Raw genomic sequence first — 19,495 nt, 5'->3', positions numbered from 1 at the left:
CTTCTAATGTGTAAAATATGAAGAGTATATGACTTGTTTACCACCATATAAAACCAGTGACAGATGTGCGAGGAGTGGTAACGCAAATCTGTTGAGTAGCCCTATGGTACTGAAGAGGTTAATTCATTAAGAATTAGAGAAGCTGAGGATATAAAACTTACTCTCTTTTTCTGAGGTTAAAGTAGAGCTTCATACCTCCCAATATTTTAAACGTTCAAAGGGAGACTTTTGTTTCGAGGCATGGTCATAGATGTTGCTAGTGGTGGGACTTTACCAAATCTGTGACCCATTAACGTTTCTCCTAACACACTTCTGCTGTTTCTATACACATTATCGGGGCTTTTAGGGCTGTAGAGCCGTCATACCCAGCAAACATTATGGGCACCTAGAAAAGAGGGGCATCTGGGGAGTTAAGAAGGATTTGGGGCTCAAGGAGGGACTGTGCCTCCATTAAGAACAACTAAAACCGCGTGAGGCGGCAGTGAGATGGGATTAAACCCTTTTTCATTGTTAATTAGTTTAACTTCAATTAAGTTCAATTCAAAATCAGCCAATTCCTACTGGCACAAAATGTAAGCACAAGTAAAAATAACTTTTAGAAGAAGAGATGTGGGATGTCTAAATAGGTCACATGCAGGCCCCTGGGCCTCACGCTTCTTATATGCCTATTTAAACGGAATCTGATATTAACTTTAGAATTTCAGTTATAAAAACAGTAATAAACAGTCCTTAGTCTGTTAGTTCAGCCAGATTTGTGGCTTCTGAGATTCATAAAATGAACCGCTACAACAGCGTATCGTTAATTTGCATACAGGGGCAGATTGGAATTCATAAATTCTACTCTTTCATCCCAAATACTGTGAAATACTTCTAGGAAAAAGACGCATTTTCCCTCATACTTACACAGCGTCCACCCAGTGATATGTTTACCAATGGAGGGTAAACAATACCGCTGCCCCTCTTTAAGAAATTGAGCTCTACGATATGACATGTTTTAACAGGCAGTTTTTGGAAGATCAATGATCTCACTTGTACCTAGCACATTATGCAGTGGGATACCAAGGGACATGATCGCCCAAGAGGGTCCTCTGCCACCCCCGGTTTTGTACAAGAGGGACTGCTGTCTGGTAGAACCTGTCACCCTAGGCTTAGGGCCTAGGTCAGGATAAGTCCCTGCGTCCACCTGCTCACTGCTCAAGTTCAAGGAATGCGTTCCACCCCCTAATCTGCTGCTAAGGAGTTAAGTAAAATGATGTACAAAAGCCCAGTGGAATTATTCTTGTTGAGATTCACATGAACTTTATTTCTGACAAAGTTTTTCACAATCTCAGGGGAAATCAATTGACGGGAATCTGTCGGGAAGAAATAGAAAAATTCATTTTGGAGCTGTAGAACCCCGTGATACCCTCATATCCAGCAAACATTCTTAAAAAAAAGACCACCAGGGAGGAAGAAGGGCACATAATTTCCCTCCTAAACGACTGGTCTTAAAACAGATTTTGTATATAGGACATAGCATTAAGCAACAAAACAGATACTTTGAAACATAATATTTCTTGTGTCACTGCTTGTCCTCTTAGATTTACTTTACGAGGTTCTCTTTTCATATCTTTTCTCCCGTTTAATTTAATGGCTTCCATTTATCCTCTGTAACAATCTGATTTTCAATTCCTCCAAAGTGAACTGGCCTTTGATGCATATTTAATGAAGACAAATCCAGTGTGCGTAGCTCTCTGGGTTTCAGAGGAGCTCTGTTCAGATATGATTATTTTATCTTATCCAAAACAGGAAATAATATTTAAAAAAAAAAAGAAAAAAAAAAACACATTTCCTGATTAACTCAGGACACATCAAATGAAATCACCCTTAATATGTTACATTAATGTTTTGAAAGAATGGTTGAACAGTTCTCATGAAATATCTAATGTGTATTATAGTATAATGTGTATTGTATTTGTATATATCACAAGAATGAACAAACACACTAATAACAAATTATTGTATTGTTGTTGTCCATATTGAGTACATCATTCAAACATTCACAGTGTGAATTGGAAAAAGTCTGAACCCCTAGCCTAATCACTTCAACAAAAGCTAACTGGAGTCAGGAGTTAGCAAACCTGGAGTCCAATCAATGAAACTGGATTGGAAGTAGGGCTGCAACTAACGATTATTTTCATAATCGATTAGTTGGCCGATTATTTTTTCGATTAATCAGATTAAAAAAATGAATGTAAATTTTTCATTTATTTAAAATAATTTAATAAACAAAATGATGTTAAATACAAACAGCAGAATTAAAAAACATTTCTTGTCTTTATTTCCCAACCAGCCCCCCCAATTTATGCACATTTGAGCCCAGGCTTGCCACGCTGCCTCCCACATATGCCACTCCACGCTGCCTCCCACATATGCCACTCCACGCTGCCTCCCACATATGCCACTCCACGCCGCCTCCCACATATGCCACTCCACGCCGCCTCCCACATATGCCACTCCACGCTGCCTCTCACATATACCACTCCACGCCGCCTCCGACATATGCCACTGTGCCTGATACGCCTTATACCCCCTGATACACCACTCCATCCTCCCCAGAGATGCCACACTGCCTCCCACATATGCCACTCCACGCTGCCTCCCACATATGCCACTGTGCCTGATACGCCTTATACCCCCTGATACACCACTCCATCCTCCCCAGACATGCCACACTGCCCTCCCCACATATGCCACTCCACTCTACCCCCAGATATGCCACTGTGGCCCCAGATATGCCTTATACCCCCTGATACACCACTCTGTCCTCCCCAGACATGCCACACTGCCCTCCCCACAGATGCCTTATATACCGTATATGCCTTATACCCCCAGATATGTCTCTCCATCATCCCCAGATATGCCTTATACCCCCCCAGATATTTCAGTCCCTTCAGAGTCACAGACCCGTTCGCATCACACTGACACCATACTTTTATAAATAAGTACTGAGTTAATCTTCACTGCCCCCAGGATTTAGATTCCCCTTAGTTTGCCCCCCTTTATCTCTAACTTTATTAAATTAACCCTCAGTCCTTATTAAATTAACCCTAAACACCCCATTAACCATAACTGCCCCTAAATTAACCCTAAACACCCCATTAACCACAGCATCCCCTAAATTAACCCTAAACACCCCATTAACCACAGCATCCCCTAAATTAACCATAAAGACCCCATTAACCACAGCATCCCCTAAATTAACCATAAAGACCCCATCAACCACAGCATCCCTTAAATTAACCCTAAAGACCCCATCAACCACAACAGCCCCTAAATTAACCCTAAACACACCATTAACCACAACTGTCTCAAATTAACCCCAAACACCCCATTAACCACAGCTGCTCCTAAATTAACCCTAAACACCCCATTAACCATAACTGCCCCTAAATCAACCCTAAACACCCCATAAATCATAAGTGCCCCTAAATTAACCCCCACCTCCCCTAACTTTCAGCAGCCAAAATATTAATGTTATACTTAGATGAGTGTCACAGCCATGTGGTTCTGGAGAAGGAAGGGGCAGGGCCAGTTGTCACAGTGATTTCAGGGAGGGACTGGTAAGTAGAAGCTGCTGCTGTGAGTCACTGAAACGGATTATTTAATGAGGGGTATTTTTCAGAGAATGGTGGAGAGCATCATGTTTTGCTCAGGGGCTGGACAGCTTGCCATCATCGAGCGGACAATGAATTCCGAAGTTTATCGAGGCATCATACAGGATGACGCCAGGGTAAACCGTAAATCTACAGAATAGTTTCAAAAAAGGAAAAAACTCACCTTTTGGGACTGACGAGTCAGAGCCCAGACCTTAACCTATTAGAGATGCAGTTGAATGATCTCAAAAGAGCCGTTCACAGCAGACATCCTAGGCATATGGCTGAGCTTAAGCAGTTTTGTAAAGAATATTTGTCTAAAATTCCACCTAAACCTTGTGCAGGTCTGATCCGCAAGTACTGATAGCGCTTGTTTTCGGTTATTGCTGCCAAAGGAGGTTCGATTAGTTATTACATCCAAGGGTTCACTGTGAATGTTTAATGGGTGTGTTCAGTAAAGACGAGAGATTATCATTGTTTGTGTGTGTGTTAGTTTAAGCACATTGTGTTTGTCAATACTTGTGACTGATGTAGATCAGATCATGTATTTTGAAATCTAGCTACTTTTCTAACAGGTGCAGGGGAGTAATGAATGTGATGTCATGCAATTTGTTTGTCCGGTTCTTGGTACCCAAAGGGTTATACAGACCCAATCTCTTTTGTTCTTACAAGTCACCTGCTGTGTACTATGCTGCCCCGTACACGCTCAATCGATTGTTCCTGTTCAGGTCACACTGAACCTCCTGGTTGTAAATGCACCACTGCCATGTTTAGGCACAATTTGTTTGTTGGCCCATAACAAATAATCTACACAAACCGGTCTTTGTATAAACAGGGCCAGTTGTAAACTTGTGTGCTCAGCATACACATTCAGTCAATAGGAGTCGGCCAGGGGATCCCAGCAGGAAAGGGTTTCTTATGTCAGTGGTTTAAAACGCATCGTTTGGGAAAGGAAAACCACCAGTCATAGTGCATTCAGGGAATTTAAACATACGTTAGATATGCGTATGGCTCCTGAATATAACAGAAGACCGTGGCTTGGTGTCGTTACAACAAGCAGGCAGACTAGATGGGCTTAATGGTGGTCCTGAATCCGAAGCTCTTGCTCTGTTCCAAAAAGCAGGACAGAGGTAGAGCTCAGCTGGACAGCGGGATAAAGTGGCAAAATCTGTGTACTTGTGTGTGTATTTGTATGACCATGGAACAGAGAGAGAGAGAGAGAGAGCGAGAGCGAGCATGTGTATTATATTATCTTTTATTTATATAGCCCCAATAGTTTATGCAGCGCTTAATACAATATATAAATTCAAGGGGTATGACAAGACAAGGACTGACTAAGACAAACCGAGCCCTGCTCGCAAGCTTACAATCTAGAGGGAATTGGGTGAGAGGTAGTGTGGTGATTGTATCAATGACAATGAAGTTCTAGCAGCTAAGATGGTTTGGCTTCTCTGAAGAAGTGAGTTTTGAGAGGTTTCTTGAATGTCGGGAGGGAGGGTGAATGCTGAAGGTTTGGTGGAAGTAGATTCCAGAGCTATGGGGCAGCTCAAGTGAAATCTTGTAGACGGGAAAAGGAAGAGGTGATAAGTGAGGAGGAGAGCCTTAGCCCATGCTTAGAACGTAGGGATCGAGTAGGGGAGTATTTGCTTATGAGGGCAGAGATGTATGGAGGAACAGTATTATGGATGGCCTTATATGTCAGTACCAGGATTTTAAATTTGATTCTAAAGGTAATTGGGAGCCAGTGGAGGGTTTCACAGAGTGGGGAAGCAGAACAGGAGCGACACGCAAGGAAGATAAGCCTAGCAGCGGCATTTAGGACAGACTGTAGAGGAGAGAGTCCAGACAGTGGAGTGCCAACCAGAAGAGTGTTGCAGTAGTCAAGACTAAAATAAGTGAATGAACCAGAGGTTTTGTGGATTCTTGGGTGAGGAATGGGCAGATACGAGAGGTGCAAGTGGCAGGATCTGGCGAGGGACTGAATGTGAGGGATGAAGAAAAGGTTAGAGTCAAGGATGACCACAAGGCATCGGGCCTGGTTAGTAGGAGAGATAGTCGTGTTAATGGTGATTGTCAGGAACTGGGTCCATACAGACGACTGTAATGACCCAAGGCGCCCAAAGATGGAGTTCAGGATGCAGTAGCAGAGTCACAGGACCTGGTGCAGGGCGACTGCACTCACCCGGGTGATGAGCATCTAGGGTTGTGCAGCCACATACCAGCGCCCTGATATAGCAGCAGATGATGACTGAACAGAGCGGAACTTGGACATATCCTGCAAGCACCCTGGAGCAGGCATGATACATAGCACTGGAATCATGTGCAGGATGCTACAGGCTGGGAGTAGGGAAGCTAAGCAGAGTATATAGCAGAAACATAACAAGCAAGGGTCAGGGAGACCAAGCAAGAAACATAGCCAGACAAGATATACATAATACAGGGCACAACAGGGAACAAGACAAGGAATACTAAAGATCCGACATGAACAGGACAGGACACCCCTCTACCTGGGATTCCAAGACAGGACACCCCTCTCTACCTGGGATTCCAAGACAGGACACCCCTCTACCTGGGGTTCCAAGACAGGACACCCCTCTACCTGGGGTTCCAAGACAGGACACCCCTCTACCGGGGATTCAAGACAGGACAGGATACCCCACACATTACATCACAGACTGACATAAATACAGGTACTAGCCTAGGACTATATGATAACTATTGGAGATTCCGTCACATCTTATGGCCATAGTATGCTTAGCCCACCACTACGCCAAAGTACTTCAATGACTGTGGGTCCTAACGCTAAACCCAGCATACAAAAGGTACTAAACAAACTAAACATGAAATCACAACACAGAGACATACCTGCAGACTGAGACAAACAGAACACATGGGTGGAGTACACGTTATAAAAGAAACAGAGCTGAAGCAAAGAGCAGGACTGGAATCAAGGAATCAGAGGTTCAGGACAGAACATACATAAATCCAGAAATGGACCACAGCAAGACAGGGAAACAAAAGACATGCAGCTCCGCAGCCTGGGTAGAGCGTGACAGTATCCCCCTCCGAATGAGTGGCCTCCGGACGCGAACAGGGTCATCAACAGAATGAGACCCGCTCTCTGACGGGAGAACTGAAGAAACAAGTCAACCCAGGAACCAGCATACTCAGGAGTCTGGAGACTCTGCAGACGGAGTCCTTTAACGACCAGCCTACCGCTTAGCAGACCAACTACCTCCAAGACAGGAATCAGCATATCTGACAGGAAAATGAGGAAGCTGTCTCTAGCGGAGAACTTCTCATAGCCACCTTAAAGAGCGACCGCTGGCGACCAGCACTACCTCTTTGCTGGCTGGAGTCACCATGTACGGATTCCCTGGTCAAGGTGGACGTCCTCTACATAACAGGGGCAGGAGAACAGGAACACAGTGGACTAGCTGCATGTGCTGCAGACTCCACTCCGCGAACTCCTGGCCTTTTGCCTGCGGCCATGTGTCACGGCCTGAGTCCATACAGACGACACCCCTCTACCGGGGATACAGGTTACATCACAGACTGACACACAAATACAGGAACTAGCCTAGAACTATATGATTACTATTGGAGATTCCGTCAAATCATATGGCCATAGTATGCTTAGCCCACCACTACGCCAAAGTACTCCAATGACGGTGGGGCCTAACGCTAAACCCCGCTTACAGAGGTACTAATAAACTGAACATTGAATATATAGGACAACCAAGGACATACCTTTAGACTGCTGACTGAGACAAACAGAACACACGGCTAGGGCACACCTTATAGAGGAAACAGAGCTGAAGCAAAGAGCAGAACTAGAAGCAAGGAATGGAAGATCAGAACAGAGCATACGGAAATCCAGGAATGGATTGTAGCAAAACAGAGAAACTGTAGCAAGACAGATATGCAGCTCCACAGCCTGGGTAGCGCGTGACAGTGATAAAGAATTCAGGTAGTGGAGTGGAGGTGGAGGGAGGGAAGATAATGAGTTCAGTTTTGGAAAGATTAAGTTTCAGCTGTATATGTGTGTGAGCATGAATGTGTAATTGTGTGTGAGCAGGGGTGTGTAAGTGGGTTTACATTTGTTGTATGTTAGAAGGAGGAGCAAAGTTCAAAGAAGGCACAGACAAGTTGTTTGGGGGAAATGATGGCCTAGACTAGCTGTTGAGGTTGGGGTGCCCGGGGGCAATTTTCGCACCAGGGCCCTGTGGCTTCTAGTTACGCCCCTGCTTGTCACCTAATGTATCGGTTCCTCTTAGTTGTAGTTTTATCAGACCTTTTGACTGTATGGTCTATCAGAAGCACTGTGGAAGTTGTTGGCACTACATAAATAAAAACTAATACTTTTCAGAATCATGTGGAGCTGTGTATGTTTTTTCAGACCTTGTCCTAAAAGATTTTGCCGACATTGTGACCGATTTCCGCAGCCTTAGCAATAAAGCTCAGTGAGCACGGGGTCCATGGAGGGGACTGGGTTAACGGCCAAATGCAGGGTCTGGAGCCTGTCAATGCGTTTTTAATATAAACATACTGAATAAGCAAAGTCATCTATATCCGTGAGAGTTCAGCGTGAAGCCCGTCTGTGTATTTCACACAAGTAAGAAGGCGCTGTGTGTTTTGTCAGATAAACTGTAAAGCTGGGGCTGAGTTCTTACACCAACAATACCGTCAGATGTTGACACAAGGTGCTTCTCACAATAGAAGCTTTCATAACGTCCTAGAACAAGTGTTTGGCTTCTCACAGGGTTCAGCACCTCCCGAATTACCTCCAACAGTAATAATCCAATGACCTCGTCCAAATGAGAACTTACAACAGCCCTGCCTTATGATCGAGGCTTTGTTAGGTGCTCGCTTTTGGGGCATGTAGTTCCATTATGACACTTCACAGGCGCAGGGTTGGTCCTTGGAACGCCAGACAAAATAAGTGAGAAACTGCTTGTATCTAGCATTTTGTATTCTTACAGAGGACATGTCAGGTTTAAAAACCCAAATAAAAGCTGTTTTGTGCTGTTGCTGGTGACGCATCACAAAAGTGTCTATGGTTAATCGTATGGTCTACATGCTCCTAGTGTAGAAAATCATTTTATAGCAGAAGCTTGTAGAACATGCATTTAACTATAAACACTGTTCTGAGTCTTGCACCAGTTAAAAGTAATTAAAACAAAATAGCAGAAAAGTTAGAAAAATCAATCTAAAACAAGATACAAAGTTACCAAAATGTTCATTGAGGAACAGTTTGCTCAGCACCACAAGGTTCTCAAACAATTCACTGTTGGGTTTAATGGTGCAAGCCACCTTCACCCTTGGAATCCAGTATGTCTTGTAGACACAGCAGGTGCACCTTGTCCACCTTGCATACTTTTTATAAGGTGGGCTCCCGAATGAAATCCCTTTAAAACAAATCAAGACTTCACACAAGAAAACACAAAGGGCATGAGATGGTCTATTAATGGTAAATTCAGATCCTTTCAACTGTAGACCCCAGTAAATGTCTCTCTAACTTATCACGACTTTGCATGTTTGAGACGCAGTTTGAGTTAATGAGTGTCCTTCAGCATCTCAACGGCTGCCAAATATCAAGCCTGGAGCTTTTAGAATTTTACAGAAACACAGGAAATTACATGTCCGTACAGATCCCTTAAATATTAATATAAGGAACATTCAAGAGCACTGTGGCCCTTTAAACATTTCCATTACCGTTATGGCAATTGCACACACATGTCACCTGCTAGCATTCACTGCCACTTTCCATACCGAAGCAGGTTGATGTAATATTAACAATGGATGAATGGGTTTCCATTCCATGGGCACAGTATTAAAGCTACACTCATAGACCCACTGGGAAAATCACACCATAACTTTTTATGTTCCTAACATTTCCTAGCAAATGGTGGCAGGCGGCAAGACCGGGAACTTGGTGCATTTACGGATGGATGTAAGGGTTATGGCAACACAAGCCTTATAAATTTCGGAAATCTATATAAGCGACAATAACTTAAGTGCCTTTATTGCCAATACGATTCAGGAGGCCACCCGTTCTTTTAAAGCATATAAAACGGGAGAAGGATCCTTAGCCAACTGTAGTTTACTAGAGAGGAAAGGTTTCTCATTAAACATAATCAAAAACAAAAAAATACAACCACTTCTGCCAACATAGAGGCCATAACCAACTACTACATGGAACGGACAGGCTACTGTGCACTGTGTCAAACAAAACTTTTCTTGCTGAGAAAAACCCACATAGAAGCCAGATTTAATTACAATCTGGTCTATAATACCATAGAAAACCCAAATGTATATGCAAGTCTAGTTCTACAGCAAAAGTAGGTGGTGATCACATACGTTAACAAAATAAATAAATGGGAAGATTGTTGCTATAGAAAATATTTAAAAAAGACATCTAGGTAGTGGGGTACTTTACTCATTAGGAAGGTGCCACTATTGCCCCCAGAGTCTAAGCATGAGCGAGTATCTGTAAGTGTGCGTGATCAAGGAGGTGTATCTGTGAGCGTGGATGTGTATGTGTGTGAGCATAAATGTGTGTCAGTATGTATGAGTTTTGTGCGTGAGCATGAATGTGTATAGGGATGAGTGTTTGTGAGCATGTATGTTTAAATGTTTGTGTGTGAGAATGGAAGTGTGTGAGCATGTATGTGTAAGTGTGCGCTAGCATGAGGGTGTGTGTGTGCCCTGGGTGCCAAATACTCTAGCAATGCCCCTGCAACCTGGAAGTGGATCGAAAGTTTCTATAATGATTAGAGACTTTATACAAGTTATTGAATAAATTATATTTTTGGACACAGTGGAAAGAATTAAGACAACCCTGGTCATGAGAGCTTTAGTGTTTTAACCTAGTCCCTAAGAGTAAAAACGTAGCCCAGACAATGAAGCCTTTTTGCTTGTTCAGCACGGGACGTTTTGCTAGTATTTTGGGTATGGATTGTTAATACCAGTGGGATCAGTCTGGTAATTGTCATGGAGGATTCTCCGCTCTAACAGGACAAGCACTGGTACAATGAATGAGACTTTGTCGGCCCGTCTACTCCTGTTTTTCCTGCTGTAAAGACTCAGTCGTTGGTCTCGTCTTAGATTCAGGAGCCATACGCCTATCCCACGCATGTTTAAATTCCCTCACCGTATTAGCCTCAACCACTTCTGCTGGCAGGCTATTCCACTGATCTAATACTCTTGCATCACATTTAAGCATCAGACTCTCTAGTTTAAGATTACTAGTTTTTGAAGCTTCAAAACGCACTCCCCAGAATGCTGCCCGTAACAAAACATTCACGTAAACGGTAAACAGACGAAAACAAACAATAACATCGACTTCACACACAGAGCGATGGATATTATTACAGAATACAAACAAGACGTATAGTCTGGCATAACGGGTTCAAAGTAACAGAAATGTTTGTCTACGAGAAATAAATAAAAACCATAAAGAATGTCCTCTATAAACAGTGACCAGATTCTCCTCGGATTACAGAAGCAGAATGTAGCAGGAAGAAGAATTATTACATATTTACCATCAGAGGAATATTTTAACATTTCTGTGATTAACTATGTATAAAAAAAAACTGGAAAACACAACAAAACAAATAAGGACCACCATCATACAGGAAATGTAACGCAAAGTAGAGATATGAATATATATAAATATATTATATGAATATGTAATAATTTATAAATAAGTAGCATTTTGAGTTCCCATTTTATACTAATATAGTGATAAATGAACTTTTTTTGTTCACGTGTAGAATCAGGACTGATACAGGGGTAAAACTTTTCAAAGTGGACTGATCACCATAGCAACCAATGGAATATTTTTATTGGTTGGTTCCACTGGTTGCTAGGGTGAAAGACCACAATTTTCATTTTGCACCAGAATCACTTTTTCATCTCCAGTTCTTAACACCCTAGGTGATAGCAGCAACACGAATACTAAACTCGTCCCCCCTTTCATCCTACAAGAGGCATGTTTGTGCCACGGAAATGCGCCCAGGGCACCGCTAGAGAATAGCTTGGAATAATGCATTTTTAATGCCGGGGAAGCATTTGTAACAGTGTTCACTTTTAGAATCTGGTTGGGAAGAAATGTTTTCAATGTGTTAGCAAAGCTGTTAGCATCGCAGACAGCTGGGAAGCATGGCCCAGCTCCTCGGAGCTCATAACTTAGGAAAGGGTTAAACGGCCACAGGAGACGAGGCGACTCCCTGGTGTTTTGGGGGTTTGTATCTTTTTAGGAAAGTCCATAGGGGTGCAGTAGTGTTAAAACCCATCTCAAATGCCCATTAACCCTCAATAGAATAGAATCCATGTCTATTAATGAAACAGGAATATCAAGCAGAATGTTGTATCCCATTGTACAGTGCTACGGAATATGATGGCGCTATATAAAACAAATAATAATAATCTCAGTTTACAGATTATACTATACTATAATCCCCAAGATCTTCTAACAGCCTCCGGCATATAAAACATCACACTAAAGTAAAAGATTAATAAATTAAAAAAAAACAAAAAAAAAAACTCATGCATACACAAATACACACATTTGCAGGTCTTTATTGGGGGAGAAAAAGGGGCTTTGCACATATATTTTTGTTTACATACTAGAAATATTTTTTGTGACAAGCTCCTTGTGTTGGATTCATGCGTCGGTGGAGTACAACCCAACTAATCTGCCCCCCTCTATCTTCAAATAAAATTCAGATGTGTTTGATTTCGATATGGCCAAGGATTTAGGATTCAGGAATTTTGTAGAAGATAAAAACAAGACCTTTGAGGCGATCTAAGCCAATTGTTCTGAGAGCAGAGTTTAGCTTAAGGTGGATGGGAGCGCCCATTGTGTTCGTCAACACAACCAAAAATGACCCAAACGGCTCTCCTGCTCTGCAGATCTTACACACACAGAACACCGCAAGATTATTATTCTTTTTACTCGTTTATTTCCTAGTCTTTATCCCTCTGTTTTAAATTCCACACAATCCCGGATTTGGCTGCATGCTTTAACCCTCATTTGCCTCCCTCTCTCTGTCGCTGCTCCCGGACCCCCGATTAACAACCGAGCCAAGGTCAGACAGAGAATTCGCTTGTTAAAGCGTCAGGCTCCAAATACTTTCTACGATGTTATTAGATACAAACATTGCTATCATTTTGCAGCTTTATAGGTTGTTAAGGAAGCAATCCTTAAATAATATAAAACTTTTGTAATGTAAAATTTAGGAAAATGGTTGTTTTAAAGATGGCCACTACACAGGTACAATAATAACTACTAGAGTCAGTGCTAAGGTATCTATACTGGTCCTTTCAACTGGACATCAATAAATTAACTATTTTAAGGGAATTTCCCTTAACTTAAAGGGGAATTGTCAATGTCGCAAAAATCTTGCATTTTGCATTTCTATAGACTAAATATATTATGGTGGGTAAAGGTGATGGAAAACCCTTCCACTAAAATTAAGGGGGTAGTAGAAGCATTATTAAAACACTCATCTACAGACAAGATGCAAATATATAATTAGGAGCCATGGGGTCCTTTAGTAAAAGCTGATTGGCTCCTGCTAATCTTGTGGGGGGGGATTATGCCATGTTTTGGCAAAGTAAAATGATCCCCTCACTGGCCAAAATAGTGATTTTTTTTGATTTTTTTTATCACCCATAGCATCTTTATAAATAACCACCACTGTGTTTCAAGTAAAAGTATATATTAGGAGAAAAACGAGTCTGCACTATTTCAGCCATTAGACATCCTCCCCCAGCAGTCAAAATGCTTAAACTAGGTAGCCGCGCTTTTAAAGGACATCAACCCAGCCTGCAATGCAAATAACCCGCGTTTAGCTTTTGCTCTTTGTTTGCATTTCAGGTTCATGGTATAATGGATGCAAAATATGACCAATAATAGATCTTGTTTTGCTTATATTCTCCACACACAGCTGGGGTGTTATTCAGTTTGAAAAGTAGTTCATAAGATAGGATGTGGCATTCTTTGAGATGTCACCCGATTCAGTCGTCTGACTTCATAGGGATCTACTCCATACATTCTATGCCCTCGTTTTTCGGGAGGGTCAGTCCATCGATAGGACCCAAATCACCCTGTCCCTTCTGGGTAATTCCGGTTGCGCCTGCACCCCAGTGTAATCTATTGATGAACATTGTTATTGAGTAATTATTACATGACAACAACAGGCGACAGATACATTCTATAGGAGCACAGAAAGGAAACTAATGAATCTGTCATGAACTTTTTGATTAGAATGGACCCCAGCCCATTGGGAAAGCCACACACACACACACACAGCTATCAGCACCCCCAGGATTATATCTTGGGGGGTCTAAATAAAAGGAATTAGAGGAAATTTACAATAAACTAAGACATGCAATATTTATGAAGTGTTTTCTCTAAAAAAAAAAAAAAAAAAAAACCCAGAGCTGGGAGCTCCAGAATCAGAGCTGATTAGCAGCCTCTGGGTTTAAGTGTATAATCTCCAATCGGCAATGTGGAATTGGTTCTACCCACCCCCTTTAAATTCTAATTGCGTCTGATCCTCATAACAGCCCCACCTGCCCAGACTTTAAGACGTAGGACCAGGGGAGAGGCAAAGTGTCCGTACAAAGACACCAGTGTCCGTGGCAAGGTTTGTGTAAGGCCACAGAACGTCATTCAATTTTCATAGACCCCATTAAATGTTCACCATAAGCAATGTGCAAGTGAGCAAGAAGTGGGCTAAAACTTGAGACTCTTGAGTGGGATGCTCCATAGGGCATGTTAAGTGGATGCCTATCCTCAGTTGAGTTGTCCTCAATGTTTTTTTGTATGTGAAGACTCCACCTCTGGACACCTCTATGAATTGTAGAAATAGGTATCTTATTGCTCTTTTGAACCCTTTTGAGTTCCAGGGGATGGGGTAACCAAAGCCTAAGGGCACTCAACGCTTTTATAATCAGAGTTGGATGGGGGGGGAGATACATACCTGGAAACAGGTAGTATTAAAGCCCAAAATTATTAACTGTTATTAACTTTTAATTTTCATAAGTGTTCTGCATAGAACCGAGCGCATCACTCATCACCCGCTAAGAAATCTAATTTTCACAGCCAGTTTTAACCATTTTTAATTTTAAAAAATGCATACCCCGCTGCGTAAATCTCTACACGGGAACAGTTTCAGCAAACAGGAGGGGGGCCCTGTTTATTTATTTGTCATATCAAAGTGCCAGGGAGTATTGTAAATTTCAACAGCCACAGAGAAGAAAAAATAAACCCCTTTCAACCAGACGGTTCGAACAAATGATAGTTTTAATAAGCGACCTACATTCGGCTCCAGCTTGCTTGCTAATTTCATGCTTTTTTTCTGGTTGTTTTGAAACTCACAGGACTGTACAATGTCACGGTTTAGCAGGTCGGCACCGCCTGGGGCTGACGGTGGCATTTTGACAGCAAAGGGTTAGTGTTTGCTAACTTCTTAAATTCTATAAAGTAATTGCGGTGACCTCTGCCACCCAACGCAAATTAAAGCCAAGAATGAATGACGCTGTTTACATCTGAAATTTCGAAACCTTAGACAGACAGTAATGCCTCAACATGCATAATGTTATAAAGAAAAAAATGTTTATGGTTTAAATATATATATATATTAATTTATAGAATATATGTGGTTGCTTTGATTGCCCGAGGACGTGTGCCCACAGTGGGTTGAGTTTTAATTTATCTGTGGTCAGTGATGTCTATTATAGACGTAAATCTGATTTCTGAATCAAATACCAAAAGCTCTAGATCTCTAGATGTTTCACCGGCCATGTCCACGCTGGGGAAATCCATGGACGGTGGGCCTTATCCGCTTACACAATCTGCCGGGACTATTTCCAAAATGATGGCTCCTGCTGTTCTCAGCGGAATGTTGTTGGAATACCTGTGACAATGGCTAACCGTATCACGGCAACGGAATTAACCGGCGAGACAATCGCAAACTTCTTGCATTGTTTTCCGAGTTTTAGAGGAAATGGTCTATTTTGACTTCTTTTTCTAACGCTATTTAAACCCTGACAGTTCTCATTTCTGTGATTTAGGAGATAAAACCTCTGTTACTACTTCCTGCTTCACAAAGAGATGGAGAACATTCTGCTCTCCGCCATCTTTTTCTGTAGGAAATTGACTTATCCAGGGACCATAGACCTTCGTCTCTCAATGAGGAGGGAAGTAGAAGCACGTGCTGGGTTTTATCCTCTATAGTAGGACAATAAAGGCTGTCAGAAGTTGTAAGTGCAAAAAAACAGAACCAATTATTTAAAGGCCAAGAAATATACTTCCACCAAATACACGTAGGTCTTAATAGATACTAATATTAAGCTCAGCGAGAGAAAGATTCTAAAGTCATTGGGTCATTTGGGCTCATCCATGATCAGGCATGATAGTCGCCTCTGGCCAAGTAGGAATTCCATATTTTTTTGGAATTAGCAGCACAGTCACACAATCCAAAACACAATCTCTAACAGTTTATATGAAAGTTTCAGTGTTGGGACCCCCAAGAAACATAACACCGTACATTAGTTGTCACCCAATATTTCGCTAACGATGTCTCCGATTAGCTCCGATGTCTGTCTTTTCAGGGTCTGTAAACCTCGATTTCTGTGTTATAAAGGATTCCTGCATTAGCTTCGTTTGGCAGGCTGGTTTTATTTATAGAAGATATGTCTTTAAACATCTTTAAGCATTCCGTCCATGAGCTTACTACACCCGCATTCACACCCACAGTGTCATACTGGTTCGCCCAAAAATCATCTGGTTGAACAAGCCCTTGTGAATCAGCAGAGAAGCCATGTGATCTGTAACATCAGTGAAAACAGAGATCTATCGACGCCATGGGGTTTATTCACTAGAGGGAGAGTTTGCAGGAGGGTTGTGATTTTAACTCTCTCATACCCTATTTGTTACGAAGGGCCATCACTGGCACTGTTCTCTAGCAAAAAGCTGAACTTGCCCTGTATAAAGACAAAATGTTAAGAAATCTCACTGATTTTACTATACATTATCCAGGGCCAGCCAATCTCTTTCTACAGCTGAGGCTTATTGCTGTTTAGACCTTCATAATGTATAGTGTAGCCAAGGAGCTGAAACCCAACTTTAATGACTAGACCCCAATGAGATTAAAGGGCACACATCATAAAACCTATTTACAAACAGTTAAAATAGTAATAGCTTGACATAGTGTGTGTGTGGGGGGGGTTAACGTGCTACCGGTGTAATGTTACAGTATGTTGACACTTTCGTGTTTACATTTCCAGGCGTCTATGATAGTATTAAAGGCACAGTAAGGGTGTATGGAATTAAAGGGATACTACAGCCAGCATATGCACTTTAATGCATTTGGTAGCTGAGAGGTCCCTTTAATTTTCATGGTGTCCCCCCTTATTATTTGCCATGCAGGGGATGTGTTCAGCTGAACCCATCTCCTAACCATTAGCGTATTGACCTTGGGTTCTGCTCCAGGCCTGACCCAGCAATCCCAGCTGCCATCTCCACGGCTGCCGTTCTCAACGAGGAACACCGGGATGCTGAGCTGCTGGGGGTGATAAGAGACCTCTCTTGTAACCAGCCCATTGGGCAATGGCACACTGAGGGGTGCTGATCACCCAAGAGGGGGGGATCAGCCCCCATGTTTTGTGTCAAAGTGACCGCTGCCCCCATGGACCTGCCTCCCCAGGCTTTGTCAGCCTAGGCTAGAATACATCACTGCTCTTGACACATCGTATACTTAGAAGCATACTTGGAGCGCTCCCATTTACTTTAATGGGGATGCTTTCCTGCCCCCGATTGGCTGATTCAAAAAGCCAATAAGTTGCGCAAAATGTTGGGCCATCTGCAATGGAGCTGCAGCTTCTCCATCCAAGTACTTTCATATTCATTGATCGTTTAGGGGGCACCATGGGACACTGCAGTGTCCCTTTAACCTTATTACTGCCCTTTAAAGATATTATTATTATTATTATTATTATTATATGAGTAAAATCTCTTGCCCAATTACAGATACATTTTAGTATTTTCTGGAAAATGACATCAATGTGAAACAAAATACCCCATCCCTAGCATTGCATGACAATGCAGAATATATTTATCCACATAAAAATATATTAAAACGGTAAAGACTTTTTTTTATCGTCACAGCACAATTTGTTCTGCTTATTACAACAAAATTGATGTTTTATGAAAATGCCAAGATAGTAAATCTGGGAAGTTATGCATATTAAACTTTTACATACTTTCCTATCCAGAGAAAAAAAACAATGCAAGAATTCTCGGTATAATATAATGTCCTTATATAGAGAAGAGAAAAAAAAAAAAAGACTTAAGCAATTTGGGAATAATCACTTCTGTAAAATCCCACAATTTGTTACCAGGACACGAAATAAACAGAATGATTACATAATAATGCTTTAGATTAATGGAGATTAGAGATAACGGAAAAACTCATCTCCAACATCCCCCTGCTTTTGTGCTCATATTTAATTTGCAAAGCCTTAATATTGCATTGTGCCTTCGCGACACACGCACCTGTAGAACAAATGCATCCAATAAATGAGATGCGATTACATTTTTAATAAGATGCAAATGCCGATTAAATCGTTTAGAAGAGACATTCCATAATCTGTGACGCAGGACAGAAAAACAGGAATCACAGCCTTACCCCGCAGTCAGGAGTCCGTATTACTGTTCAAAAGTTTGGGGTCACTCAGCTGTTTTCCCAGAAAACAAGAACATTTCTCGCTGTAACATAATTCCAAAAGGGTTTTCTAACGATCCATTAGCCTTTTAAACTTAAACGTGGATCAGCGAACACAAAGTGCCATTGTAACCCAGGAGTGACGAGAGTGATAAAGGGCCATTGGCACACAGGAGTGATGGGAGTGATAAAGGGTCATTGGCACACAGGAGTGATGGGAGTGATAAAGGGCCATTGGCACACAGGAGTGATGGGAGTGATAAAGGGCAATTGGAACACAGGAGTGATGGGAGTGATAAAGGGCCATTGGCACACAGGAGTGATGGGAGTGATAAAGGACCATTGGCACACAGGAGTGATGGGAGTGATAAAGGGCCATTGGCACACAGGAGTGATGGGATTGATTAAGGGCCTCTGTACACCTATGAAGAGATTCCATTAAAAATCAGTCGTTTCAGCTACAATAGTCATTTATAACATTAACCCTATCTGCGCTGGATTGCTCACCAATTTCATGGTATTTTAGGGGACAAAATTTGTCTTTCAAAAACAAGGCAATCTGAGTGACCCCAAACTTCTGAATGGTAGTGTACATGTATTACTACAAATGCTATAAACCGACCCTATTAATTTTACGCGGCTCTTTGTCAACCTGGAACTGTCTCTGTGCTCTGTTTGCCATTTGGTTGTTTTTTGGAAAGTAACAAGCTTTTTAAATAATGTATTCACAATAATGCATACAAAACAGACAGCAGATCAGAGCAAACTAGTTTCCCTACTCTATAAAAATAACTTTCAATCCAAATCCAAACAGGTTTTCAACACCTTTTAGAGGACCAAAGTTCATATGAGTAAGATGTAGACCTAAGAAGTCCATTCTTCTGAATCACATGATTACATCATTAAAGCTTATGCGACATCTTAAACTTTGTAACAAACGTCGTTGGGCTGTAAGACTGTAAGCTCTTCAGACCAGGGACCTCCTTTCCTAATGCATTCATAACTCTTGTACCCCGACCACAATGTCTGCATGACTGTGGTCTTATATTAGACTGCTTGTTATACCAGCCTATTATACAATAAAGCACACAGTATATAAGATATATATGTCTTGTCTTAGATTCA

General features: G+C 41.8%; 1 protein-coding gene across 1 annotated transcript in view; it reads right to left on the bottom strand.

Annotated features, from left to right (window-relative positions):
• CLMN (calmin) overlaps positions 1-19,495 on the bottom strand; it is a 43,052-nt gene that overhangs the window by 14,696 nt on the left and 8,861 nt on the right. The window lies entirely within an intron of this gene.

This window comes from Spea bombifrons, chromosome 9 (genome assembly GCF_027358695.1).
Source record: "Spea bombifrons isolate aSpeBom1 chromosome 9, aSpeBom1.2.pri, whole genome shotgun sequence".
Classification (NCBI taxonomy): Eukaryota; Metazoa; Chordata; class Amphibia; order Anura; family Pelobatidae; genus Spea; species Spea bombifrons.
This window is presented reverse-complemented; position numbering and strand designations above follow the sequence as displayed.